This window comes from Ranitomeya imitator, chromosome 10 (assembly GCF_032444005.1).
Source record: "Ranitomeya imitator isolate aRanImi1 chromosome 10, aRanImi1.pri, whole genome shotgun sequence".
Lineage (NCBI taxonomy): Eukaryota > Metazoa > Chordata > Amphibia > Anura > Dendrobatidae > Ranitomeya > Ranitomeya imitator.
Window position 1 is genome coordinate 93,273,076 of NC_091291.1, and position 25,762 is coordinate 93,298,837.

Consider the following 25,762-nt stretch of genomic DNA (forward strand, 5'->3'; position numbering starts at 1 on the left):
TGTGTTTTATGTGCAACCATCACCTGTCTCATAAACACAGGGTTAGAATGAACGTGATGAATAGAGTCAAATTGGAAATGTAAAAAAATCTGTCAAAATTGCATTTTTTTTCTACTCATTCACAAATAGTTAATGAAAGTTATTAAACATGTACAACAAAATGGCAGGAGTTTCAAATAGAAATCATGCTGCAAAAACTAGTCAAAGCAAAAATAAAAATATACATTTTCAGGGGTTTCGCTTGACATTTGCCGAGTGTCAAACACTCCTAAAGTTGTTTGTGTTTGGCCGAAATAGCTCAGTTGGGAGAGCGTTAGACTGAAGATCTAAAGGTCCCTGGTTCGATCCCGGGTTTCGGCAACATAATTTTTCTTCACTGTTTACATTTTAAGGAGAAAATGAACAAAGCACATGGGCTGATGACTGAAAGAAAATGAAAAAAAGGCCTAAAAATCTTAACTATCTACAGAAAATAAAATGTTGAAAAGATGAGAAATGGGAGCTTTTCCTTTTGAGCAAATTATTATTTTTTTTAATTTTTCCTCTATTTTGTTTATTTCCATTTCACTAAGCTGTAAGAGGATTTAATGGGAACCGGATAGCTGATACAGGCATCATGTATCAGACACTAGCTGAATGATTTCAGCCATGTATGTTTGACTATGAAATGCTGTGGTGTATATGGATTTATTGTGAGAAGTAATTTCTAAAATGGGGTCACTTTGGGGGGGGGGTTTCTGCTGTTTTTGGTATGTTTGGTACTCTGAAAATTTTACCGCAAACTATTCTTGCAAAATCTGCATTCCAAAACCCGAATGGTGCTCTTATTTTCAAAGCCCTGCTGTGTGGCCAAATGGTAGTTTCTGAAGAAATATGATGCATCACCGCATTTTGTGAGAAATCTAACATTTCTAACATCCTAACAAAATAAAAGGAGGTTTGAAAATTAATGCTGACAAAAAGTCCACACATCAAAAATGCTATTTATTAATGTTTTTGTGTGTTGCGACAAGTTGGTTAAGGTACAAAATCCACAAGAAGTCAGGATGGCCGAGCGGTCTAAGGCGCTGCGTTCAGGTCGCAGACTCTCTTGGAGGCGTGGGTTCAAATCCCACTTCTGACATCACCTTTTCGTTTCATGAAACTATACAGATTCCCTTCAGTTATTGATTAGATGGGGCTCAAACCAAACTTAGCAATGGGCCTTAAAAAACCTGATCCCAAAGTTATGACTACCTGGGAGTTTTTGGGGTGAATCTGAAATTGTCATCTATAAACGGAACTCTAGGATTGTGAAATAGGTTTTATGTGCATATGTTAGCTGTCTTGGCACCATAAAAATACTATGGGCGGTGAATGGGGAGGATTATTTCACCTCTTTGTGTTCTCTTTCCCTATTAGGTCGGAGATTCCACATCCTATGGGGCTGTTCTGGGAGATTTCTATAAACTGAATTGCAGGTAAGTCTAATTTCATATTTGTTTACCTCACTCCTCAATAGACCATAACAGTACTTAATAAACAAAAGCTGAAAAAGTAGGTAATCATAGATTAAAAAGTCTGAAATGCGCATGCGATACTGACATCTAAGTTTCAGCACATTTTGGGACAAACGTTTTCACATTGAAAGTTAACAATCATTAAAATATTTTCTCTAAATTTTTGTCTCCTTTTTTGCTCCAATTATTTGCATCTAATATCAAATAAAACTTGATGTAACATTATGCATGCACATTGTGTTTTATGTGCAACCATCACCTGTCTCATAAACACAGGGTTAGAATGAACGTGATGAATAGAGTCAAATTGGAAATGTAAAAAAATCTGTCAAATTGCATTTTTTTTCTACTCATTCACAAATAGTTAATGAAAGTTATTAAACATGTACAACAAAATGGCAGGAGTTTCAAATAGAAATCATGCTGCAAAAACTAGTCAAAGCAAAAATAAAAATATACATTTTCAGGGGTTTCGCTTGACATTTGCCGAGTGTCAAACACTCCTAAAGTTGTTTGTGTTTGGCCGAAATAGCTCAGTTGGGAGAGCGTTAGACTGAAGATCTAAAGGTCCCTGGTTCGATCCCGGGTTTCGGCAACATAATTTTTCTTCACTGTTTACATTTTAAGGAGAAAATGAACAAAGCACATGGGCTGATGACTGAAAGAAAATGAAAAAAGGCCTAAAAATCTTAACTATCTACAGAAAATAAAATGTTGAAAAGATGAGAAATGGGAGCTTTTCCTTTTGAGCAAATTATTATTTTTTTTAATTTTTCCTCTATTTTGTTTATTTCCATTTCACTAAGCTGTAAGAGGATTTAATGGGAACCGGATAGCTGATACAGGCATCATGTATCAGACACTAGCTGAATGATTTCAGCCATGTATGTTTGACTATGAAATGCTGTGGTGTATATGGATTCATTGTGAGAAGTAATTTCTAAAATGGGGTCACTTTGGGGGGGGTTTCTGCTGTTTTTGGTATGTTTGGTACTCTGAAAATTTTACCACAAACTATTCTTGCAAAATCTGCATTCCAAAACCCGAATGGTGCTCTTATTTTCAAAGCCCTGCTGTGTGGCCAAATGGTAGTTTCTGAAGAAATATGATGCATCACCGCATTTTGTGAGAAATCTAACATTTCTAACATCCTAACAAAATAAAAGGAGGTTTGAAAATTAATGCTGACAAAAAGTCCACACATGAAAAATGCTATTTATTAATGTTTTTGTGTGTTGCGACAAGTTGGTTAAGGTACAAAATCCACAAGAAGTCAGGATGGCCGAGCGGTCTAAGGCGCTGCGTTCAGGTCGCAGTCTCTCTTGGAGGCGTGGGTTCAAATCCCACTTCTGACATCACCTTTTCGTTTCATGAAACTATACAGATTCCCTTCAGTTATTGATTAGATGGGGCTCAAACCAAACTTAGCAATGGGCCTTAAAAAACCTGATCCCAAAGTTATGACTACCTGGGAGCTTTTGGGGTGAATCTGAAATTGTCATCTATAAACGGAACTCTAGGATTGTGAAATAGGTTTTATGTGCATATGTTAGCTGTCTTGGCACCATAAAAATACTATGGGCGGTGAATGGGGAGGATTATTTCACCTCTTTGTGTTCTCTTTCCCTATTAGGTCGGAGATTCCACATCCTATGGGGCTGTTCTGGGAGATTTCTATAAACTGAATTGCAGGTAAGTCTAATTTCATATTTGTTTACCTCATTCCTCAATAGACCATAACAGTACTTAATAAACAAAAGCTGAAAAAGTAGGTAATCATAGATTAAAAAGTCTGAAATGCGCATGCGATACTGACATCTAAGTTTCAGCACATTTTGGGACAAACGTTTTCACATTGAAAGTTAACAATCATTAAAATATTTTCTCTAAATTTTTGTCTCCTTTTTTGCTCCAATTATTTGCATCTAATATCAAATAAAACTTGATGTAACATTATGCATGCACATTGTGTTTTATGTGCAACCATCACCTGTCTCATAAACACAGGGTTAGAATGAACATGATGAATAGAGTCAAATTGGAAATGTAAAAAAATCTGTCAAAATTGCATTTTTTTTCTACTCAGTCACAAAGAGTTAATGAAAGTTATTAAACATGTACAACAAAATGGCAGGAGTTTCAAATAGAAATCATGCTGCAAAAACTAGTCAAAGCAAAAATAAAAATATACATTTTCAGGGGTTTCGCTTGACATTTGCCGAGTGTCAAACACTCTTAAAGTTGTTTGTGTTTGGCCGAAATAGCTCAGTTGGGAGAGCGTTAGACTGAAGATCTAAAGGTCCCTGGTTCGATCCCGGGTTTCGGCAACATAATTTTTCTTCACTGTTTACATTTTAAGGAGAAAATGAACAAAGCACATGGGCTGATGACTGAAAGAAAATGAAAAAAGGCCTAAAAATCTTAACTATCTACAGAAAATTAAATGTTGAAAAGATGAGAAATGGGAGCTTTTCCTTTTGAGCAAATTATTATTTTTTTTAATTTTTCCTCTATTTTGTTTATTTCCATTTCACTAAGCTGTAAGAGGATTTAATGGGAACCGGATAGCTGATACAGGCATCATGTATCAGACACTAGCTGAATGATTTCAGCCATGTATGTTTGACTATGAAATGCTGTGGTGTATATGGATTCATTGTGAGAAGTAATTTCTAAAATGGGGTCACTTTGGGGGGGGGGGTTTCTGCTGTTTTTGGTATGTTTGGTACTCTGAAAATTTTACCGCAAACTATTCTTGCAAAATCTGCATTCCAAAACCCGAATGGTGCTCTTATTTTCAAAGCCCTGCTGTGTGGCCAAATGGTAGTTTCTGAAGAAATATGATGCATCACCGCATTTTGTGAGAAATCTAACATTTCTAACATCCTAACAAAATAAAAGGAGGTTTGAAAATTAATGCTGACAAAAAGTACACACATGAAAAATGCTATTTATTCATGTTTTTGTGTGTTGCGACAAGTTGGTTAAGGTACAAAATCCACAAGAAGTCAGGATGGCCGAGCGGTCTAAGGCGCTGTGTTCAGGTCGCAGTCTCTCTTGGAGGCGTGGGTTCAAATCCCACTTCTGACATCACCGTTTCATGAAACTATACAGATTCCCTTCAGTTATTGATTAGATGGGGCTCAAACCAAACTTAGCAATGGGCCTTAAAAAACCTGATCCCAAAGTTATGACTACCTGGGAGTTTTTGGGGTGAATCTGAAATTGTCATCTATAAACGTAACTCTAGGATTGTGAAATAGGTTTTATGTGCATATGTTAGCTGTCTTGGCACCATAAAAATACTATGGGCGGTGAATGGGGAGGATTATTTCACCTCTTTGTGTTCTCTTTCCCTATTAGGTCGGAGATTCCACATCCTATGGGGCTGTTCTGGGAGATTTCTATAAACTGAATTGCAGGTAAGTCTAATTTCATATTTGTTTACCTCATTCCTCAATAGACCATAACAGTACTTAATAAACAAAAGCTGAAAAAGTAGGTAATCATAGATTAAAAAGTCTGAAATGCGCATGCGATACTGACATCTAAGTTTCAGCACATTTTGGGACAAACGTTTTCAAGATTGAAAGTTAACAATCATTAAAATATTTTCTCTAAATTTTTGTCTCCTTTTTTGCTCCAATTATTTGCATCTAATATCAAATAAAACTTGATGTAACATTATGCATGCACATTGTGTTTTATGTGCAACCATCACCTGTCTCATAAACACAGGGTTAGAATGAACGTGATGAATAGAGTCAAATTGGAAATGTAAAAAAATCTGTCAAAATTGCATTTTTTTTCTACTCATTCACAAATAGTTAATGAAAGTTATTAAACATGTACAACAAAATGGCAGGAGTTTCAAATAGAAATCATGCTGCAAAAACTAGTCAAAGCAAAAATAAAAATATACATTTTCAGGGGTTTCGCTTGACATTTGCCGAGTGTCAAACACTCCTAAAGTTGTTTGTGTTTGGCCGAAATAGCTCAGTTGGGAGAGCGTTAGACTGAAGATCTAAAGGTCCCTGGTTCGATCCCGGGTTTCGGCAACATAATTTTTCTTCACTGTTTACATTTTAAGGAGAAAATGAACAAAGCACATGGGCTGATGACTGAAAGAAAATGAAAAAAGGCCTAAAAATCTTAACTATCTACAGAAAATAAAATGTTGAAAAGATGAGAAATGGGAGCTTTTCCTTTTGAGCAAATTATTATTTTTTTTAATTTTTCCTCTATTTTGTTTATTTCCATTTCACTAAGCTGTAAGAGGATTTAATGGGAACCGGATAGCTGATACAGGCATCATGTATCAGACACTAGCTGAATGATTTCAGCCATGTATGTTTGACTATGAAATGCTGTGGTGTATATGGATTCATTGTGAGAAGTAATTTCTAAAATGGGGTCACTTTGGGGGGGGTTTCTGCTGTTTTTGGTATGTTTGGTACTCTGAAAATTTTACCGCAAACTATTCTTGCAAAATCTGCATTCCAAAACCCGAATGGTGCTCTTATTTTCAAAGCCCTGCTGTGTGGCCAAATGGTAGTTTCTGAAGAAATATGATGCATCACCGCATTTTGTGAGAAATCTAACATTTCTAACATCCTAACAAAATAAAAGGAGGTTTGAAAATTAATGCTGACAAAAAGTCCACACATGAAAAATGCTATTTATTAATGTTTTTGTGTGTTGCGACAAGTTGGTTAAGGTACAAAATCCACAAGAAGTCAGGATGGCCGAGCGGTCTAAGGCGCTGCGTTCAGGTCGCAGTCTCTCTTGGAGGCGTGGGTTCAAATCCCACTTCTGACATCACCTTTTCGTTTCATGAAACTATACAGATTCCCTTCAGTTATTGATTAGATGGGGCTCAAACCAAACTTAGCAATGGGCCTTAAAAAACCTGATCCCAAAGTTATGACTACCTAGGAGCTTTTGGGGTGAATCTGAAATTGTCATCTATAAACGGAACTCTAGGATTGTGAAATAGGTTTTATGTGCATATGTTAGCTGTCTTGGCACCATAAAAATACTATGGGCGGTGAATGGGGAGGATTATTTCACCTCTTTGTGTTCTCTTTCCCTATTAGGTCGGAGATTCCACATCCTATGGGGCTGTTCTGGGAGATTTCTATAAACTGAATTGCAGGTAAGTCTAATTTCATATTTGTTTACCTCATTCCTCAATAGACCATAACAGTACTTAATAAACAAAAGCTGAAAAAGTAGGTAATCATAGATTAAAAAGTCTGAAATGCGCATGCGATACTGACATCTAAGTTTCAGCACATTTTGGGACAAACGTTTTCAAGATTGAAAGTTAACAATCATTAAAATATTTTCTCTAAATTTTTGTCTCCTTTTTTGCTCCAATTATTTGCATCTAATATCAAATAAAACTTGATGTAACATTATGCATGCACATTGTGTTTTATGTGCAACCATCACCTGTCTCATAAACACAGGGTTAGAATGAACGTGATGAATAGAGTCAAATTGGAAATGTAAAAAAATCTGTCAAAATTGCATTTTTTTTTTACTCATTCACAAATAGTTAATGAAAGTTATTAAACATGTACAACAAAATGGCAGGAGTTTCAAATAGAAATCATGCTGCAAAAACTAGTCAAAGCAAAAATAAAAATATACATTTTCAGGGGTTTCGCTTGACATTTGCCGAGTGTCAAACACTCCTAAAGTTGTTTGTGTTTGGCCGAAATAGCTCAGTTGGGAGAGCGTTAGACTGAAGATCTAAAGGTCCCTGGTTCGATCCCGGGTTTCGGCAACATAATTTTTCTTCACTGTTTACATTTTAAGGAGAAAATGAACAAAGCACATGGGCTGATGACTGAAAGAAAATGAAAAAAAGGCCTAAAAATCTTAACTATCTACAGAAAATAAAATGTTGAAAAGATGAGAAATGGGAGCTTTTCCTTTTGAGCAAATTATTATTTTTTTTAATTTTTCCTCTATTTTGTTTATTTCCATTTCACTAAGCTGTAAGAGGATTTAATGGGAACCGGATAGCTGATACAGGCATCATGTATCAGACACTAGCTGAATGATTTCAGCCATGTATGTTTGACTATGAAATGCTGTGGTGTATATGGATTCATTGTGAGAAGTAATTTCTAAAATGGGGTCACTTTGGGGGGGGTTTCTGCTGTTTTTGGTATGTTTGGTACTCTGAAAATTTTACCGCAAACTATTCTTGCAAAATCTGCATTCCAAAACCCGAATGGTGCTCTTATTTTCAAAGCCCTGCTGTGTGGCCAAATGGTAGTTTCTGAAGAAATATGATGCATCACCGCATTTTGTGAGAAATCTAACATTTCTAACATCCTAACAAAATAAAAGGAGGTTTGAAAATTAATGCTGACAAAAAGTCCACACATGAAAAATGCTATTTATTAATGTTTTTGTGTGTTGCGACAAGTTGGTTAAGGTACAAAATCCACAAGAAGTCAGGATGGCCGAGCGGTCTAAGGCGCTGCGTTCAGGTCGCAGTCTCTCTTGGAGGCGTGGGTTCAAATCCCACTTCTGACATCACCTTTTCGTTTCATGAAACTATACAGATTCCCTTCAGTTATTGATTAGATGGGGCTCAAACCAAACTTAGCAATGGGCCTTAAAAAACCTGATCCCAAAGTTATGACTACCTGGGAGTTTTTGGGGTGAATCTGAAATTGTCATCTATAAACGGAACTCTAGGATTGTGAAATAGGTTTTATGTGCATATGTTAGCTGTCTTGGCACCATAAAAATACTATGGGCGGTGAATGGGGAGGATTATTTCACCTCTTTGTGTTCTCTTTCCCTATTAGGTCGGAGATTCCACATCCTATGGGGCTGTTCTGGGAGATTTCTATAAACTGAATTGCAGGTAAGTCTAATTTCATATTTGTTTACCTCATTCCTCAATAGACCATAACAGTACTTAATAAACAAAAGCTGAAAAAGTAGGTAATCATAGATTAAAAAGTCTGAAATGCGCATGCGATACTGACATCTAAGTTTCAGCACATTTTGGGACAAACGTTTTCAAGATTGAAAGTTAACAATCATTAAAATATTTTCTCTAAATTTTTGTCTCCTTTTTTGCTCCAATTATTTGCATCTAATATCAAATAAAACTTGATGTAACATTATGCATGCACATTGTGTTTTATGTGCAACCATCACCTGTCTCATAAACACAGGGTTAGAATGAACGTGATGAATAGAGTCAAATTGGAAATGTAAAAAAATCTGTCAAAATTGCATTTTTTTTCTACTCATTCACAAATAGTTAATGAAAGTTATTAAACATGTACAACAAAATGGCAGGAGTTTCAAATAGAAATCATGCTGCAAAAACTAGTCAAAGCAAAAATAAAAATATACATTTTCAGGGGTTTCGCTTGACATTTGCCGAGTGTCAAACACTCCTAAAGTTGTTTGTGTTTGGCCGAAATAGCTCAGTTGGGAGAGCGTTAGACTGAAGATCTAAAGGTCCCTGGTTCGATCCCGGGTTTCGGCAACATAATTTTTCTTCACTGTTTACATTTTAAGGAGAAAATGAACAAAGCACATGGGCTGATGACTGAAAGAAAATGAAAAAAAGGCCTAAAAATCTTAACTATCTACAGAAAATAAAATGTTGAAAAGATGAGAAATGGGAGCTTTTCCTTTTGAGCAAATAATTATTTTTTTTAATTTTTCCTCTATTTTGTTTATTTCCATTTCACTAAGCTGTAAGAGGATTTAATGGGAACCGGATAGCTGATACAGGCATCATGTATCAGACACTAGCTGAATGATTTCAGCCATGTATGTTTGACTATGAAATGCTGTGGTGTATATGGATTCATTGTGAGAAGTAATTTCTAAAATGGGGTCACTTTGGGGGGGGGGTTTCTGCTGTTTTTGGTATGTTTGGTACTCTGAAAATTTTACCGCAAACTATTCTTGCAAAATCTGCATTCCAAAACCCGAATGGTGCTCTTATTTTCAAAGCCCTGCTGTGTGGCCAAATGGTAGTTTCTGAAGAAATATGATGCATCACCGCATTTTGTGAGAAATCTAACATTTCTAACATCCTAACAAAATAAAAGGAGGTTTGAAAATTAATGCTGACAAAAAGTCCACACATGAAAAATGCTATTTATTAATGTTTTTGTGTGTTGCGACAAGTTGGTTAAGGTACAAAATCCACAAGAAGTCAGGATGGCCGATCGGTCTAAGGCGCTGTGTTCAGGTCGCAGTCTCTCTTGGAGGCGTGGGTTCAAATCCCACTTCTGACATCACCTTTTCGTTTCATGAAACTATACAGATTCCCTTCAGTTATTGATTAGATGGGGCTCAAACCAAACTTAGCAATGGGCCTTAAAAAACCTGATCCCAAAGTTATGACTACCTGGGAGTTTTTGGGGTGAATCTGAAATTGTCATCTATAAACGGAACTCTAGGATTGTGAAATAGGTTTTATGTGCATATGTTAGCTGTCTTGGCACCATAAAAATACTATGGGCGGTGAATGGGGAGGATTATTTCACCTCTTTGTGTTCTCTTTCCCTATTAGGCCGGAGATTCCACATCCTATGGGGCTGTTCTGGGAGATTTCTATAAACTGAATTGCAGGTAAGTCTAATTTCATATTTGTTTACCTCATTCCTCAATAGACCATAACAGTACTTAATAAACAAAAGCTGAAAAAGTAGGTAATCATAGATTAAAAAGTCTGAAATGCGCATGCGATACTGACATCTAAGTTTCAGCACATTTTGGGACAAACGTTTTCACATTGAAAGTTAACAATCATTAAAATATTTTCTCTAAATTTTTGTCTCCTTTTTTGCTCCAATTATTTGCATCTAATATCAAATAAAACTTGATGTAACATTATGCATGCACATTGTGTTTTATGTGCAACCATCACCTGTCTCATAAACACAGGGTTAGAATGAACATGATGAATAGAGTCAAATTGGAAATGTAAAAAAATCTGTCAAAATTGCATTTTTTTTCTACTCATTCACAAAGAGTTAATGAAAGTTATTAAACATGTACAACAAAATGGCAGGAGTTTCAAATAGAAATCATGCTGCAAAAACTAGTCAAAGCAAAAATAAAAATATACATTTTCAGGGGTTTCGCTTGACATTTGCCGAGTGTCAAACACTCCTAAAGTTGTTTGTGTTTGGCCGAAATAGCTCAGTTGGGAGAGCGTTAGACTGAAGATCTAAAGGTCCCTGGTTCGATCCCGGGTTTCGGCAACATAATTTTTCTTCACTGTTTACATTTTAAGGAGAAAATGAACAAAGCACATGGGCTGATGACTGAAAGAAAATGAAAAAAGGCCTAAAAATCTTAACTATCTACAGAAAATAAAATGTTGAAAAGATGAGAAATGGGAGCTTTTCCTTTTGAGCAAATTATTATTTTTTTTAATTCTTCCTCTATTTTGTTTATTTCCATTTCACTAAGCTGTAAGAGGATTTAATGGGAACCGGATAGCTGATACAGGCATCATGTATCAGACACTAGCTGAATGATTTCAGCCATGTATGTTTGACTATGAAATGCTGTGGTGTATATGGATTCATTGTGAGAAGTAATTTCTAAAATGGGGTCACTTTGGGGGGGGGGGTTTCTGCTGTTTTTGGTATGTTTGGTACTCTGAAAATTTTACCGCAAACTATTCTTGCAAAATCTGCATTCCAAAACCCGAATGGTGCTCTTATTTTCAAAGCCCTGCTGTGTGGCCAAATGGTAGTTTCTGAAGAAATATGATGCATCACCGCATTTTGTGAGAAATCTAACATTTCTAACATCCTAACAAAATAAAAGGAGGTTTGAAAATTAATGCTGACAAAAAGTCCACACATGAAAAATGCTATTTATTAAAGTTTTTGTGTGTTGCGACAAGTTGGTTAAGGTACAAAATCCACAAGAAGTCAGGATGGCCGAGCGGTCTAAGGCGCTGCGTTCAGGTCGCAGTCTCTCTTGGAGGCGTGGGTTCAAATCCCACTTCTGACATCACCTTTTCGTTTCATGAAACTATACAGATTCCCTTCAGTTATTGATTAGATGGGGCTCAAACCAAACTTAGCAATGGGCCTTAAAAAACCTGATCCCAAAGTTATGACTACCTGGGAGTTTTTGGGGTGAATCTGAAATTGTCATCTATAAACGGAACTCTAGGATTGTGAAATAGGTTTTATGTGCATATGTTAGCTGTCTTGGCACCATAAAAATACTATGGGCGGTGAATGGGGAGGATTATTTCACCTCTTTGTGTTCTCTTTCCCTATTAGGTCGGAGATTCCACATCCTATGGGGTTGTTCTGGGAGATTTCTATAAACTGAATTGCAGGTAAGTCTAATTTCATATTTGTTTACCTCATTCCTCAATAGACCATAACAGTACTTAATAAACAAAAGCTGAAAAAGTAGGTAATCATAGATTAAAAAGTCTGAAATGCGCATGCGATACTGACATCTAAGTTTCAGCACATTTTGGGACAAACGTTTTCACATTGAAAGTTAACAATCATTAAAATATTTTCTCTAAATTTTTGTCTCCTGTTTTGCTCCAATTATTTGCATCTAATATCAAATAAAACTTGATGTAACATTATTCATGCACATTGTGTTTTATGTGCAACCATCACCTGTCTCATAAACACAGGGTTAGAATGAACGTGATGAATAGAGTCAAATTGGAAATGTAAAAAAATCTGTCAAAATTGCATTTTTTTTCTACTCATTCACAAAGAGTTAATGAAAGTTATTAAACATGTACAACAAAATGGCAGGAGTTTCAAATAGAAATCATGCTGCAAAAACTAGTCAAAGCAAAAATAAAAATATACATTTTCAGGGGTTTCGCTTGACATTTGCTGAGTGTCAAACACTCCTAAAGTTGTTTGTGTTTGGCCGAAATAGCTCAGTTGGGAGAGCGTTAGACTGAAGATCTAAAGGTCCCTAGTTCGTTCCCGGGTTTCGGCAACATAATTTTTCTTCACTGTTTACATTTTAAGGAGAAAATGAACAAAGCACATGGGCTGATGACTTAAAGAAAATGAAAAAAGGCCTAAAAATCTTAACTATCTACAGAAAATAAAATGTTGAAAAGATGAGAAATGGGAGCTTTTCCTTTTGAGCAAATTATTATTTTTTTTAAATTTTTCCTCTATTTTGTTTATTTCCATTTCACTAAGCTGTAAGAGGATTTAATGGGAACCGGATAGCTGATACAGGCATCATGTATCAGACACTAGCTGAATGATTTCAGCCATGTATGTTTGACTATGAAATGCTGTGGTGTATATGAATTCATTGTGAGAAGTAATTTCTAAAATTGGGTCACTTTGGGGGGGGGGGTTTCTGTTGTTTTGGTATGTTTGGTACTCTGAAAATTTTACCGCAAACTATTCTTGCAAAATCTGCATTCCAAAACCCGAATAGTGCTCTTATTTTCAAAGCCCTGCTGTGTGGCCAAATGGTAGTTTCTGAAGAAATATGATGCATCACCGCATTTTGTGAGAAATCTAACATTTCTAACATCCTAACAAAATAAAAGGAGGTTTGAAAATTAATGCTGACAAAAAGTACACACATGAAAAATGCTATTTATTAATGTTTTTGTGTGTTGCGACAAGTTGGTTTAAGGGTATAAGCAGTCAAAGAATAAAAATGACTAATATTTCAAAATTTTAAGCAAACTTTAGATATTTTCAGAGAAAAAACTAAAAGTTTATTGACCTAAATTTACAGTTAATGTAAAGTACAATGTGTCACAAAACACACTTTCAGAATTACGGGGATATGTAGAAGCATTCCAGAGTTATTACTGCATAAAGTGATACATGTCATATTTTTTAACAAATGGGGCTTGGCCTTTTAGCTCAAAATAGGCTTGATAACTAATAGTTTAAACAAATGTATAGAAATAAAAACTGTAATATTAATTATTTTAAAATAATTTTCAATGACAATTGATGGTCATATTTCTGCTGACTAATTTGGAAAGAGTTAAGGTACAAAATTCACAAGAAGTCAGGATGGCCGAGCGGTCTAAGGCGCTGCGTTCAGGTCGCAGTCTCTCTTGGAGGCGTGGGTTCAAATCCCACTTCTGACATCACCTTTTCGTTTCATGAAACTATACAGATTCCCTTCAGTTATTGATTAGATGGGGCTCAAACCAAACTTAGCAATGGGCCTTAAAAAACCTGATCCCAAAGTTATGACTACCTGGGAGTTTTTGGGGTGAATCTGAAATTGTCATCTATGAACGGAACTCTAGGATTGTGAAATAGGTTTTATGTGCATATGTTAGCTGTCTTGGCACCATAAAAATACTATGGGCGGTGAATGGGGAGGATTATTTCACCTCTTTGTGTTCTCTTTCCCTATTAGGTCGGAGATTCCACATCCTATGGGGCTGTTCTGGGAGATTTCTATAAACTGATTTGCAGGTAAGTCTAATTTCATATTTGCTTACCTCATTCCTCAATAGACCATAACAGTACTTAATAAACAAAAGCTGAAAAAGTAGGTAATCATAGTTTAAAAAGTCTGAAATGCGCATGCGATACTGACATCTAAGTTTCAGCACATTTTGGGACAAACGTTTTCACATTGAAAGTTAACAATCATTAAAATATTTTCTCTAAATTTTTGTCTCCTTTTTTGCTCCAATTATTTGCATCTAATATCAAATAAAACTTGATGTAACATTATGCATGCACATTGTGTTTTATGTGCAACCATCACCTGTCTCATAAACACAGGGTTAGAATGAACGTGATGAATAGAGTCAAATTGGAAATGTAAAAAAATCTGTCAAAATTGCATTTTTTTCTACTCATTCACAAAGAGTTAATGAAAGTTATTAAACATGTACAACAAAATGGCAGGAGTTTCAAATAGAAATCATGCTGCAAAAACTAGTCAAAGCAAAAATAAAAATATACATTTTCAGGGGTTTCGCTTGACATTTGCCGAGTGTCAAACACTCCTAAAGTTGTTTGTGTTTGGCCGAAATAGCTCAGTTGGGAGAGCGTTAGACTGAAGATCTAAAGGTCCCTAGTTTGATCCCGGGTTTCGGCAACATAATTTTTCTTCACTGTTTACATTTTAAGGAGAAAATGAACAAAGCACATGGGCTGATGACTTAAAGAAAATGAAAAAAGGCCTAAAAATCTTAACTATCTACAGAAAATAAAATGTTGAAAAGATGAGAAATGGGAGCTTTTCCTTTTGAGCAAATAATTATTTTTTAAAATTTTTTCCTCTATTTTGTTTATTTCCATTTCACTAAGCTGTAAGAGGATTTAATGGGAACCGGATAGCTGATACAGGCATCATGTATCAGACACTAGCTGAATGATTTCAGCCATGTATGTTTGACTATGAAATGCTGTGGTGTATATGAATTCATTGTGAGAAGTAATTTCTAAAATGGGGTCACTTTGGGGGGGGGGGTTTCTGATGTTTTGGTACGTTTGGTACTCTGAAAATTTTACCGCAAACTATTCTTGCAAAATCTGCATTCCAAAACCCGAATAGTGCTCTTATTTTCAAAGCCCTGCTGTGTGGCCAAATGGTAGTTTCTGAAGAAATATGATGCATCACCGCATTTTGTGAGAAATCTAACATTTCTAACATCCTAACAAAATAAAAGGAGGTTTGAAAATTAATGCTGACAAAAAGTACACACATGAAAAATGCTATTTATTAATGTTTTTGTGTGTTGCGACAAGTTGGTTTAAGGGTATAAGCAGTCAAAGAATAAAAATGACTAATATTTCAAAATTTTAAGCAAACTTTAGATATTTTCACAGAAAAAAACTAAAAGTTTATTGACCTAAATTTACAGTTAATGTAAAGTACAATGTGTCACAAAAAACACTTTCAGAATTACGGGGATATGTAGAAGCATTCCAGAGTTATTACTGCATAAAGTGATACATGTCATATTTTTTAACAAATGGGGCTTGGCCTTTTAGCTCAAAATAGGCTTGATAACTAATAGTTTAAACAAATGTATAGAAATAAAAACTGTAATATTAATTATTTTAAAATAATTTTCAATGACAATTGATGGTCATATTTCTGCTGACTAATTTGGAAAGAGTTAAGGTACAAAATCCACAAGAAGTCAGGATGGCCGAGCGGTCTAAGGCGCTGCGTTCAGGTCGCAGTCTCTCTTGGAGGCGTGGGTTCAAATCCCACTTCTGACATCACCTTTTCGTTTCAGGAAACTATACAGATTCCCTTCAGTTATTGATTAGATGGGGCACAAACCAATCTTAGCAATGAGCCTTAAAAAACCTGATCCCAAAGTTATGACTACCTGGGAGTTTTTGGGGTGAATCTGAAATTGTCATCTATAAACGGAACTCTAGGATTGTGAAATAGGTTTTATGTGCATATGTTAGCTGTCTTGGCACCATAAAAATACTATGGGCGGTGAATGGGGAGGATTATTTCACCTCTTTGTGTTCTCTTTCCCTATTAGGTCGGAGATTCCACATCCTATGGGGCTGTTCTGGGAGATTTCTATAAACTGAATTGCAGGTAAGTCTAAATTCATATTTGCTTACCTCATTCCTCAATAGACCATAACAGTACTTAATAAACAAAAGCTGAAAAAGTAGGTAATCATAGATTAAAAGTCTGAAATGCGCATGCGATACTGACATCTAAGTTTCAGCACATTTTGGGACAAACGTTTTCACATTGAAAGTTAACAATCATTAAAATATTTTCTCTAAATTTTTGTCTTCTTTTTTGCTCCAATTATTTGCATCTAATATCAAATAAAACTTGACGTAACATTATGCATGCACATTGTGTTTTATGTGCAACCATCACCTGTCTCATAAACACAGGGTTAGAATGAACGTGATGAATAGAGTCAAATTGGAAATGTAAAAAAATCTATGTCAAAATTGCATTTTTTTTCTACTCATTCACAAAGAGTTAATGAAAGTTATTAAACATGTACAACAAAATGGCAGGAGTTTCAAATAGAAATCATGCTGCAAAAACTAGTCAAAGCAAAAATAAAAATATACATTTTCAGGGGTTTCGCTTGACATTTGCCGAGTGTCAAACACTCCTAAAGTTGTTTGCGTTTGGCCGAAATAACTCAGTAGGGAGAGCGTTAGACTGAAAATCTAAAGGTCCCTGGTTCGATCCCGGGTTTTGGCAACATAATTTTTCTTCACTGTTTACATTTTAAGGAGAAAATGAACAAAGCACATGGGCTGATGACTTAAAGAAAATGAAAAAAGGCCTAAAAATCTTAACTATCTACAGAAAATAAAATGTTGAAAAGATGAGAAATGGGAGCTTTTCCTTTTGAGCAAATAATTATTTTTTAAAATTTTTTCCTCTATTTTGTTTATTTCCATTTCACTAAGCTGTAAGAGGATTTAATGGGAACCGGATAGCTGATACAGGCATCATGTATCAGACACTAGCTGAATGATTTCAGCCATGTATGTTTGACTATGAAATGCTGTGGTGTATATGAATTCATTGTGAGAAGTAATTTCTAAAATGGGGTCACTTTGGGGGGGGGGGGTTTCTGATGTTTTGGTACGTTTGGTACTCTGAAAATTTTACCGCAAACTATTCTTGCAAAATCTGCATTCCAAAACCCGAATAGTGCTCTTATTTTCAAAGCCCTGCTGTGTGGCCAAATGGTAGTTTCTGAAGAAATATGATGCATCACCGCATTTTGTGAGAAATCTAACATTTCTAACATCCTAACAAAATAAAAGGAGGTTTGAAAATTAATGCTGACAAAAAGTACACACATGAAAAATGCTATTTATTAATGTTTTTGTGTGTTGCGACAAGTTGGTTTAAGGGTATAAGCAGTCAAAGAATAAAAATGACTAATATTTCAAAATTTTAAGCAAACTTTAGATATTTTCACAGAAAAAAACTAAAAGTTTATTGACCTAAATTTACAGTTAATCTAAAGTACAATGTGTCACAAAAAACACTTTCAGAATTACGGGAATATGTAGAAGCATTCCAGAGTTATTACTGCATAAAATGATACATGTCATATTTTTTAACAAATGGGGCTTGGCCTTTTAGCTCAAAATAGGCTTGATAACTAATAGTTTAAACAAATGTATAGAAATAAAAACTGTAATATTAATTATTTTAAAATAATTTTCAATGACAATTGATGGTCATATTTCTGCTGACTAATTTGGAAAGAGTTAAGGTACAAAATCCACAAGAAGTCAGGATGGCCGATCGGTCTAAGGCGCTGCGTTCAGGTCGCAGTCTCTCTTGGAGGCGTGGGTTCAAATCCCACTTCTGACATCACCTTTTCGTTTCATGAAACTATACAGATTCCCTTCAGTTATTGATTAGATGGGGCTCAAACCAAACTTAGCAATGGGCCTTAAAAAACCTGATCCCAAAGTTATGACTACCTGGGAGTTTTTGGGGTGAATCTGAAATTGTCATCTATAAACGGAACTCTAGGATTGTGAAATAGTTTTTATGTGCATATGTTAGCTGTCTTGGCACCATAAAAATACTATGGGCGGTGAATGGGGAGGATTATTTCACCTCTTTGTGTTCTCTTTCCCTATTAGGTCGGAGATTCCACATCCTATGGGGCTGTTCTGGGAGATTTCTATAAACTGAATTGCAGGTAAGTCTAATTTCATATTTGCTTACCTCATTCCTCAATAGACCATAACAGTACTTAATAAACAAAAGCTGAAAAAGTAGGTAATCATAGATTAAAAAGTCTGAAATGCGCATGCGATACTGACATCTAAGTTTCAGCACATTTTGGGACAAACGTTTTCACATTGAAAGTTAACAATCATTAAAATATTTTCTCTAAATTTTTGCCTTCTTTTTTGCTCCAATTATTTGCATCTAATATCAAATAAAACTTGACGTAACATTATGCATGCACATTGTGTTTTATGTGCAACCATCACCTGTCTCATAAACACAGGGTTAGAATGAACGTGATGAATAGAGTCAAATTGGAAATGTAAAAAAATCTGTCAAAATTGCATTTTATTTCTACTCATTCACAAAGAGTTAATGAAAGTTATTAAACATGTACAACAAAATGGCAGGAGTTTCAAATAGAAATCATGCTGCAAAAACTAGTCAAAGCAAAAATAAAAATATACATTTTCAGGGGTTTCGCTTGACATTTGCCGAGTGTCAAACACTCCTAAAGTTGTTTGCGTTTGGCCGAAATAACTCAGTAGGGAGAGCGTTAGACTGAAAATCTAAAGGTCCCTGGTTCGATCTCGGGTTTTGGCAACATAATTTTTCTTCACTGTTTACATTTTAAGGAGAAAATGAACAAAGCACATGGGCTGATGACTTAAAGAAAATGAAAAAAGGCCTAAAAATCTTAACTATCTACAGAAAATAAAATGTTGAAAAGATGAGAAATGGGAGCTTTTCCTTTTGAGCAAATAATTATTTTTTAAAATTTTTTCCTCTATTTTGTTTATTTCCATTTCACTAAGCTGTAAGAGGATTTAATGGGAACCGGATAGCTGATACAGGCATCATGTATCAGACACTAGCTGAATGATTTCAGCCATGTATGTTTGACTATGAAATGCTGTGGTGTATATGAATTCATTGTGAGAAGTAATTTCTAAAATGGGGTCACTTTGGGGGGGGGGGGTTTCTGATGTTTTGGTACGTTTGGTACTCTGAAAATTTTACCGCAAACTATTCTTGCAAAATCTGCATTCCAAAACCCGAATAGTGCTCTTATTTTCAAAGCCCTGCTGTGTGGCCAAATGGTAGTTTCTGAAGAAATATGATGCATCACCGCATTTTGTGAGAAATCTAACATTTCTAACATCCTAACAAAATAAAAGGAGGTTTGAAAATTAATGCTGACAAAAAGTACACACATGAAAAATGCTATTTATTAATGTTTTTGTGTGTTGCGACAAGTTGGTTTAAGGGTATAAGCAGTCAAAGAATAAAAATGACTAATATTTCAAAATTTTAAGCAAACTTTAGATATTTTCACAGAAAAAAACTAAAAGTTTATTGACCTAAATTTACAGTTAATCTAAAGTACAATGTGTCACAAAAAACACTTTCAGAATTACGGGAATATGTAGAAGCATTCCAGAGTTATTACTGCATAAAATGATACATGTCATATTTTTTAACAAATGGGGCTTGGCCTTTTAGCTCAAAATAGGCTTGATAACTAATAGTTTAAACAAATGTATAGAAATAAAAACTGTAATATTAATTATTTTAAAATAATTTTCAATGACAATTGATGGTCATATTTCTGCTGACTAATTTGGAAAGAGTTAAGGTACAAAATCCACAAGAAGTCAGGATGGCCGATCGGTCTAAGGCGCTGCGTTCAGGTCGCAGTCTCTCTTGGAGGCGTGGGTTCAAATCCCACTTCTGACATCACCTTTTCGTTTCATGAAACTATACAGATTCCCTTCAGTTATTGATTAGATGGGGCTCAAACCAAACTTAGCAATGGGCCTTAAAAAACCTGATCCCAAAGTTATGACTACCTGGGAGTTTTTGGGGTGAATCTGAAATTGTCATCTATAAACGGAACTCTAGGATTGTGAAATAGTTTTTATGTGCATATGTTAGCTGTCTTGGCACCATAAAAATACTATGGGCGGTGAATGGGGAGGATTATTTCACCTCTTTGTGTTCTCTTTCCCTATTAGGTCGGAGATTCCACATCCTATGGGGCTGTTCTGGGAGATTTCTATAAACTGAATTGCAGGTAAGTCTAATTTCATATTTGCTTACCTCATTCCTCAATAGACCATAACAGTACTTAATAAACAAAAGCTGAAAAAGTAGGTAATCATAGATTAAAAAGTCTGAAATGCGCATGCGATACTGACATCTAAGTTTCAGCACATTTTGGGACAAACGTTTTCACATTGAAAGTTAACAATCATTAAAATATTTTCTCTAAATTTTTGCCTTCTTTTTTGCTCCAATTATTTGCATCTAATATCAAATAAAACTTGACGTAACATTATGCATGCACATTGTGTTTTATGTGCAACCATCACCTGTCTCATAAACACAGGGTTAGAATGAACGTGATGAATAGAGTCAAATTGGAAATGTAAAAAAATCTGTCAAAATTGCATTTTATTTCTACTCATTCACAAAGAGTTAATGAAAGTTATTAAACATGTACAACAAAATGGCAGGAGTTTCAAATAGAAATCATGCTGCAAAAACTAGTCAAAGCAAAAATAAAAATATACATTTTCAGGGGTTTCGCTTGACATTTGCCGAGTGTCAAACACTCCTAAAGTTGTTTGCGTTTGGCCGAAATAACTCAGTAGGGAGAGCGTTAGACTGAAAATCTAAAGGTCCCTGGTTCGATCTCGGGTTTTGGCAACATAATTTTTCTTCACTGTTTACATTTTAAGGAGAAAATGAACAAAGCACATGGGCTGATGACTTAAAGAAAATGAAAAAAGGCCTAAAAATCTTAACTATCTACAGAAAATAAAATGTTGAAAAGATGAGAAATGGGAGCTTTTCCTTTTGAGCAAATAATTATTTTTTTAAATTTTTTCCTCTATTTTGTTTATTTCCATTTCACTAAGCTGTAAGAGGATTTAATGGGAAACGGATAGCTGATACAGGCATCATGTATCAGACACTAGCTGAATGATTTCAGCCATGTATGTTTGACTATGAAATGCTGTGGTGTATATGAATTCATTGTGAGAAGTAATTTCTAAAATGGGGTCACTTTGGGGGGGGGGTTTCTGATGTTTTGGTACGTTTGGTACTCTGAAAATTTTACCGCAAACTATTCTTGCAAAATCTGCATTCCAAAACCCGAATAGTGCTCTTATTTTCAAAGCCCTGCTGTGTGGCCAAATGGTAGTTTCTGAAGAAATATGATGCATCACCGCATTTTGTGAGAAATCTAACATTTCTAACATCCTAACAAAATAAAAGGAGGTTTGAAAATTAATGCTGACAAAAAGTACACACATGAAAAATGCTATTTATTAATGTTTTTGTGTGTTGCGACAAGTTGGTTTAAGGGTATAAGCAGTCAAAGAATAAAAATGACTAATATTTCAAAATTTTAAGCAAACTTTAGATATTTTCACAGAAAAAAACTAAAAGTTTATTGACCTAAATTTACAGTTAATGTAAAGTACAATGTGTCACAAAAAACACTTTCAGAATTACGGGGATATGTAGAAGCATTCCAGAGTTATTACTGCATAAAATGATACATGTCATATTTTTTAACAAATGGGGCTTGGCCTTTTAGCTCAAAATAGGCTTGATAACTAATAGTTTAAACAAATGTATAGAAATAAAAACTGTAATATTAACTATTTTAAAATAATTTTCAATGACAATTGATGGTCATATTTCTGCTGACTAATTTGGAAAGAGTTAAGGTACAAAATCCACAAGAAGTCAGGATGGCCGAGCGGTCTAAGGCGCTGCGTTCAGGTCGCAGTCTCTCTTGGAGGCGTGGGTTCAAATCCCACTTCTGACATCACCTTTTCGTTTCATGAAACTATACAGATTCCCTTCAGTTATTGATTAGATGGGGCTCAAACCAAACTTAGCAATGGGCCTTAAAAAACTGGATCCCAAAGTTATGACTACCTGGGAGTTTTTGGGGTGAATCTGAAATTGTCATCTATAAACGGAACTCTAGGATTGTGAAATAGGTTTTATGTGCATATGTTAGCAGTCTTGGCACCATAAAAATACTATGGGCGGTGAATGGGGAGGATTATTTCACCTCTTTGTGTTCTCTTTCCCTATTAGGTCGGAGATTCCACATCCTATGGGGCTGTTCTGGGAGATTTCTATAAACTGAATTGCAGGTAAGTCTAATTTCATATTTGCTTACCTCATTCCTCAATAGACCATAACAGTACTTAATAAACAAAAGCTGAAAAAGTAGGTAATCATAGATTAAAAAGTCTGAAATGCGCATGCGATACTGACATCTAAGTTTCAGCACATTTTGGGACAAACGTTTTCACATTGAAAGTTAACAATCATTAAAATATTTTCTCTAAATTTTTGCCTTCTTTTTTGCTCCAATTATTTGCATGTAATATCAAATAAAACTTGACGTAACATTATGCATGCACATTGTGTTTTATGTGCAACCATCACCTGTCTCATAAACACAGGGTTAGAATGAACGTGATGAATAGAGTCAAATTGGAAATGTAAAAAAATCTGTCAAAATTGCATTTTATTTCTACTCATTCACAAAGAGTTAATGAAAGTTATTAAACATGTACAACAAAATGGCAGGAGTTTCAAATAGAAATCATGCTGCAAAAACTAGTCAAAGCAAAAATAAAAATATACATTTTCAGGGGTTTCGCTTGACATTTGCCGAGTGTCAAACACTCCTAAAGTGGTTTGCGTTTGGCCGAAAAAGCTCTGTTGGGAGAGCGTTAGACTGAAGATCTAAAGGTCCCCAGTTAGATCCCGGGTTTCGGCAACATAATTTTTCTTCACTGTTTACATTTTAAGGAGAAAATGAACAAAGCACATGGGCTGATGACTTAAAGAAAATGAAAAAAGGCCTAAAAATCTTAACTATCTACAGAAAATAAAATGTTGAAAAGATGAGAAATGGGAGCTTTTCCTTTTGAGCAAATTATTGTTTTTTTTTTAATTTTTCCTCTATTTTGTTTATTTCCATTTCACTAAGCTGTAAGAGGATTTAATGGGAACCGGATAGCTGATACAGGCATCATGTATCAGACATTAGCTGAATGATTTCAGCCATGTATGTTTGACTATGAAATGCTGTGGTGTATATGAATTCATTGTGAGAAGTAATTTCTAAAATGGGGTTACTTTGGGGGGGGGGGTTCTGATGTTTTGGTACGTTTGGTACTCTGAAAATTTTACCGCAAACTATTCTTGCAAAATCTGCATTCCAAAACCCGAATAGTGCTCTTATTTTCAAAGCCCTGCTGTGTGGCCAAATGGTAGTTTCTGAAGAAATATGATGCATCACCGCATTTTGTGAAAAATCTAACATTTCTAACATCCTAACAAAATAAAAGGAGGTTTGAAAATTAATGCTGACAAAAAGTACACACATGAAAAATGCTATTTATTAATGTTTTTGTGTGTTGCGACAAGTTGGTTTAAGGGTATAAGCAGTCAAAGAATAAAAATGACTAATATTTCAAAATTTTAAGCAAACTTTAGATATTTTCACAGAAAAAAACTAAAAGTTTATTGACCTAAATTTACAGTTAATGTAAAGTACAATGTGTCACAAAAAACACTTTCAGAATTATGGGGATATGTAGAAGCATTCCAGAGTTATTACTGCATAAAGTGATACATGTCATATTTATTAACAAATGGGGCTTGGCCTTTTAGCTCAAAATAGGCTTGATAACTAATAGTTTAAACAAATGTATAGAAATAAAAACTGTAATATTAATTATTTTAAAATAATTTTCAATGACAATTGATGGTCATATTTCTGCTGACTAATTTGGAAAGAGTTAAGGTACAAAATCCACAAGAAGTGAGGATGGCCGAGCGGTCTAAGGCGCTGCGCTCAGGTCGCAGTCTCTCTTGGAGGCGTGGGTTCAAATCCCACTTCTGACATCACCTTTTCGTTTCATGAAACTATACAGATTCCCTTCAGTTATTGATTAGATGGGGCTCAAACCAAACTTAGCAATGGGCCTTAAAAAACCTGATCCCAAAGTTATGACTACCTGGGAGTTTTTGGGGTGAATCTGAAATTGTCATCTATAAACGGAACTCTAGGATTGTGAAATAGGTTTTATGTGCATATGTTAGCTGTCTTGGCACCATAAAAATACTATGGGCGGTGAATGGGGAGGATTATTTCACCTCTTTGTGTTCTCTTTCCCTATTAGGTCGGAGATTCCACATCCTATGGGGCTGTTCTGGGAGATTTCTATAAACTGAATTGCAGGTAAGTCTAATTTCATATTTGCTTACCTCATTCCTCAATAGACCATAACAGTACTTAATAAACAAAAGCTGAAAAAGTAGGTAATCATAGATTAAAAGTCTGAAATGCGCATGCGATACTGACATCTAAGTTTCAGCACATTTTGGGACAAACGTTTTCACATTGAAAGTTAACAATCATTAAAATATTTTCTCTAAATTTTTGTCTTCTTTTTTGCTCCAATTATTTGCATCTAATATCAAATAAAACTTGACGTAACATTATGCATGCACATTGTGTTTTATGTGCAACCATCACCTGTCTCATAAACACAGGGTTAGAATGAACGTGATGAATAGAGTCAAATTGGAAATGTAAAAAAATCTATGTCAAAATTGCATTTTTTTTCTACTCATTCACAAAGAGTTAATGAAAGTTATTAAACATGTACAACAAAATGGCAGGAGTTTCAAATAGAAATCATGCTGCAAAAACTAGTCAAAGCAAAAATAAAAATATACATTTTCAGGGGTTTCGCTTGACATTTGCCGAGTGTCAAACACTCCTAAAGTTGTTTGCGTTTGGCCGAAATAGCTCAGTTGGGAGAGCGTTAGACTGAAGATCTAAAGGTCCCCAGTTAGATCCCGGGTTTCGGCAACATAATTTTTCTTCACTGTTTACATTTTAAGGAGAAAATGAACAAAGCACATGGGCTGATGACTTAAAGAAAATGAAAAAATGCCTAAAAATCTTAACTATCTACAGAAAATAAAATGTTGAAAAGATGAGAAATGGGAGCTTTTCCTTTTGAGCAAATTATTGTTTTTTTTTAATTTTTCCTCTATTTTGTTTATTTCCATTTCACTAAGCTGTAAGAGGATTTAATGGGAACCGGATAGCTGATACAGGCATCATGTATCAGACATTAGCTGAATGATTTCAGCCATGTATGTTTGACTATGAAATGCTGTGGTGTATATGAATTAACATAGTAACATAGCAACATAGTTAGTAAGGCCGAAAAAAGACATTTGTCCATCCAGTTCAGCCTATATTCCATCATAATAAATCACCAGATCTACGTCCTTCTACAGAACCTAATAATTGTATGATACAATATTGTTCTGCTCCAGGAAGACATCCAGGCCTCTCTTGAACCCCTCGACTGAGTTCGCCATCACCACCTCCTCAGGCAAGCAATTCCAGATTCTCACTGCCCTAACAGTAAAGAATCCTCTTCTATGTTGGTGGAAAAACCTTCTCTCCTCCAGACGCAAAGAATGCCCCCTTGTGC

At 35.1% G+C, this 25,762-nt stretch overlaps 21 non-coding genes across 21 annotated transcripts; all 21 read left to right on the forward strand.

The window, feature by feature from the left end:
* The first annotated feature begins 287 nt into the window (after positions 1-287).
* TRNAF-GAA (transfer RNA phenylalanine (anticodon GAA)) lies at positions 288-360 on the forward strand. Its single transcript has one exon. It is a non-coding gene; the product is annotated as a tRNA-Phe (tRNA).
* A 680-nt stretch (positions 361-1,040) lies between these two features.
* Positions 1,041-1,123, forward strand: TRNAL-CAG (transfer RNA leucine (anticodon CAG)). The gene has a single exon. It is a non-coding gene; the product is annotated as a tRNA-Leu (tRNA).
* Positions 1,124-2,021: 898 nt separating this feature from the next.
* Positions 2,022-2,094, forward strand: TRNAF-GAA (transfer RNA phenylalanine (anticodon GAA)). Its single transcript has one exon. It is a non-coding gene; the product is annotated as a tRNA-Phe (tRNA).
* A 677-nt stretch (positions 2,095-2,771) lies between these two features.
* Positions 2,772-2,854, forward strand: TRNAL-CAG (transfer RNA leucine (anticodon CAG)). Its single transcript has one exon. It is a non-coding gene; the product is annotated as a tRNA-Leu (tRNA).
* Positions 2,855-3,753: 899 nt separating this feature from the next.
* On the forward strand, positions 3,754-3,826 carry TRNAF-GAA (transfer RNA phenylalanine (anticodon GAA)). Its single transcript has one exon. It is a non-coding gene; the product is annotated as a tRNA-Phe (tRNA).
* A 680-nt stretch (positions 3,827-4,506) lies between these two features.
* TRNAL-CAG (transfer RNA leucine (anticodon CAG)) lies at positions 4,507-4,589 on the forward strand. Its single transcript has one exon. It is a non-coding gene; the product is annotated as a tRNA-Leu (tRNA).
* An 895-nt stretch (positions 4,590-5,484) lies between these two features.
* Positions 5,485-5,557, forward strand: TRNAF-GAA (transfer RNA phenylalanine (anticodon GAA)). Its single transcript has one exon. It is a non-coding gene; the product is annotated as a tRNA-Phe (tRNA).
* A 677-nt stretch (positions 5,558-6,234) lies between these two features.
* Positions 6,235-6,317, forward strand: TRNAL-CAG (transfer RNA leucine (anticodon CAG)). Its single transcript has one exon. It is a non-coding gene; the product is annotated as a tRNA-Leu (tRNA).
* Positions 6,318-7,217: 900 nt separating this feature from the next.
* Positions 7,218-7,290, forward strand: TRNAF-GAA (transfer RNA phenylalanine (anticodon GAA)). Its single transcript has one exon. It is a non-coding gene; the product is annotated as a tRNA-Phe (tRNA).
* Positions 7,291-7,968: 678 nt separating this feature from the next.
* TRNAL-CAG (transfer RNA leucine (anticodon CAG)) lies at positions 7,969-8,051 on the forward strand. The gene has a single exon. It is a non-coding gene; the product is annotated as a tRNA-Leu (tRNA).
* A 900-nt stretch (positions 8,052-8,951) lies between these two features.
* On the forward strand, positions 8,952-9,024 carry TRNAF-GAA (transfer RNA phenylalanine (anticodon GAA)). The gene has a single exon. It is a non-coding gene; the product is annotated as a tRNA-Phe (tRNA).
* Positions 9,025-10,686: 1,662 nt separating this feature from the next.
* On the forward strand, positions 10,687-10,759 carry TRNAF-GAA (transfer RNA phenylalanine (anticodon GAA)). Its single transcript has one exon. It is a non-coding gene; the product is annotated as a tRNA-Phe (tRNA).
* A 680-nt stretch (positions 10,760-11,439) lies between these two features.
* Positions 11,440-11,522, forward strand: TRNAL-CAG (transfer RNA leucine (anticodon CAG)). The gene has a single exon. It is a non-coding gene; the product is annotated as a tRNA-Leu (tRNA).
* An 899-nt stretch (positions 11,523-12,421) lies between these two features.
* On the forward strand, positions 12,422-12,494 carry TRNAF-GAA (transfer RNA phenylalanine (anticodon GAA)). The gene has a single exon. It is a non-coding gene; the product is annotated as a tRNA-Phe (tRNA).
* Positions 12,495-13,543: 1,049 nt separating this feature from the next.
* TRNAL-CAG (transfer RNA leucine (anticodon CAG)) lies at positions 13,544-13,626 on the forward strand. Its single transcript has one exon. It is a non-coding gene; the product is annotated as a tRNA-Leu (tRNA).
* Positions 13,627-14,524: 898 nt separating this feature from the next.
* Positions 14,525-14,597, forward strand: TRNAF-GAA (transfer RNA phenylalanine (anticodon GAA)). The gene has a single exon. It is a non-coding gene; the product is annotated as a tRNA-Phe (tRNA).
* A 1,050-nt stretch (positions 14,598-15,647) lies between these two features.
* TRNAL-CAG (transfer RNA leucine (anticodon CAG)) lies at positions 15,648-15,730 on the forward strand. The gene has a single exon. It is a non-coding gene; the product is annotated as a tRNA-Leu (tRNA).
* A 900-nt stretch (positions 15,731-16,630) lies between these two features.
* TRNAF-GAA (transfer RNA phenylalanine (anticodon GAA)) lies at positions 16,631-16,703 on the forward strand. Its single transcript has one exon. It is a non-coding gene; the product is annotated as a tRNA-Phe (tRNA).
* Positions 16,704-21,964: 5,261 nt separating this feature from the next.
* Positions 21,965-22,047, forward strand: TRNAL-CAG (transfer RNA leucine (anticodon CAG)). Its single transcript has one exon. It is a non-coding gene; the product is annotated as a tRNA-Leu (tRNA).
* Positions 22,048-24,069: 2,022 nt separating this feature from the next.
* TRNAL-CAG (transfer RNA leucine (anticodon CAG)) lies at positions 24,070-24,152 on the forward strand. The gene has a single exon. It is a non-coding gene; the product is annotated as a tRNA-Leu (tRNA).
* Positions 24,153-25,052: 900 nt separating this feature from the next.
* On the forward strand, positions 25,053-25,125 carry TRNAF-GAA (transfer RNA phenylalanine (anticodon GAA)). The gene has a single exon. It is a non-coding gene; the product is annotated as a tRNA-Phe (tRNA).
* The last annotated feature ends 637 nt before the right edge of the window (positions 25,126-25,762 follow it).